The sequence below is a fragment of the Eucalyptus grandis genome, chromosome 8 (assembly GCF_016545825.1).
Source record: "Eucalyptus grandis isolate ANBG69807.140 chromosome 8, ASM1654582v1, whole genome shotgun sequence".
NCBI lineage: Eukaryota > Viridiplantae > Streptophyta > Magnoliopsida > Myrtales > Myrtaceae > Eucalyptus > Eucalyptus grandis.
This window is the reverse complement of record NC_052619.1, coordinates 17,153,080-17,155,568: the sequence shown is the minus strand read 5'-3', so window position 1 is coordinate 17,155,568 and position 2,489 is coordinate 17,153,080.

The following is a 2,489-nucleotide window of genomic DNA, read 5'->3' as shown; positions in this document are numbered from 1 at the left end:
AAATTTTTACCTATCCCAAATATTTGCTTCCAAATTTGGTCTTCGAACAGCGGCTCGTGAATCACGATAGAGGCTCAACGTGATACCACAAGGACGGCTTGTTGTGGTAGTTGCTTCGACTAAGGAACGGTTCTAGACAGTAGCTGGGGCGTCGCAGACTGCAAGATGCGAATAGTGATCGTTGCTTGCTATTTGTACGCTAGTCCCACTTGCATCATGAAAGCGTGAGATGTGGCTTCGCAGGGATTGACTCACCAGACTTCATTGATCACTGAGGTAGGGAGAAGGTGTGACGTGCATGGCCTAGATGTCGCAACGAAGTGTGACACCCCGAACCCTTCGCAGGTCATCACCAGCGCCGATGTTACACTTTATTACCTTTCTTTCTCTTTCGAACAAACGTCCTAATTTGCAGACACACATTTTTTTTTGAAACAAAACGGTCCCAACGCGACTCATAGCGAAAGCAAATTAAACATCACCATCTATCCCCCTACCAATCCATGATACAAATACACACCAGCTAAACATCAGGATTTTTATAAACAAACATCGACACATTATTTACATATATTTTCAAGATGGGACTACTCTCGGGTCGGTACATAACAAGGAAAAGCTAGGACTCAGCCATGTCCAGCCTAAAAACTCAAAAAGAGACTCTCGACCCTCAACATCATGCGAGCACAAAAACCCCCCATCGAAAGTGTCGATTATCTACATCAAAAAGAGATCCAGCTCCTATTTGTCGCGCGCAGGTCTCACACCCAACCCGGTGCATCAGGTGGTGGCGGCGGCAGCATCCCTCGCATAGCTTCATCCCGTCGAACGTGCACAGAAATGAACTCTTGTATGACAGGGCCCCCAGCCAGGCCGATATCATACATCACTAGACATCGCACTCGGATAAAAGTCAGTCCGGGAACAAAGGGACAATCTATCTCCGCACACTCAACCTCTACATCAGACGGTAGACCATAGAATACCCCCCCGCGAGACGGCAGGAAGCGGCATACTGCTAATCTGAAATGTTATTCCCCAAAAGGGTGAGTACAACCACTCAAGCAGATAGGAAATCCAATAACAACCCAATGCATCATGCATATCATCATACATATCACCATGCATATCATCATGCATACTATATCATAGGTGATCATCATACCACATCACATTTCATCATCATCATGCATATATCATCATGCATATATCAGCATGCATATCATATCATAGGTGATCATCCTATCACATCACATCTCATCATCATCATGCATATGCCATCATCATCATGCACATGTCATCATCATCGTGCATATATCATCATGCATATAATATCATAGGCGATCATCATATCACACCACATCTCATCATCACCATGTATACGTCATCATCATCATGCATATATCATCTTGCATATCATGCATATATCATCATCATCATGCATATATCATCATGCATATCATGCATATATCATCATGCATATAATATCATGGGTTAATTTTCATCTTTATCTTTCAATTTTTGATCACCACATCACCCATTCATCAATCTCATCATCAACCCTTCGGGCAGAAACCTCCGACAGGGCTCCCGGCAAACTCAGCCATCCCATGGCCATCGGGCTTCCGGCCCCCCACATTCCGGGCATCTCGCATCTCAGCTAGCATCACGAGGCATTCCCTTCAGGCAAAAACCTCCGACAGGGCTTCCGGCCTTTACCCTTCTAGCCAGGCATCCCGCACCCAAATCCTGGCATCGCGAGGCATTCCTTTCGGGCAAAGACCTCCGACAAGGCTTCCGGCCCCCCACATTCCGGGCATCCTGAATCTCCCAGGGAATTCCGGCAATGCATCTCTGTACATTCCGGCCACATCCTCCACCACATCCTCTTACTCACATATCACTTTCCACATCATCCATTTATTCTCATTATTACATGGCATATGATTCACACATGCATCACAATTCATGATCATACATACACCAATGTCATATAACAATGCATAATAAATTCAATAGAATTCATGGCCAATAAAATAATCCACCTTTATTTTATTATTATTATTTATTATTAGTTATTTTTATTATTATTTATTTTTATTTCATAAATAAATATTACATTTAATATTTATGATTTTCCCAAAATCATAAAAATTCAAACAATCATTAATCAAACCAATAGAATGACAATTGCATGCAAAATTCATGGCCAACTTGAATTTCACACAATTTCACAATTTTCTCAAAATAGCACATGATATTCGGATAATGGCCAGATTGCACAGTTTCCAAATAAATTCAATTAAAATACTCATATGGAATCCAAAAATTACGAAATTTTACAGGGTGATAGCCAACACATTTTCGTGCAACTTTCATGCAGAACTCCAAGTCAAATTATTTTTATATAAATTTATAAATCCTCACGAAACTTCTGGAACCACTACCGCATCGTCCAGTGAACACATCTCCGAAATATTGAGATTTAA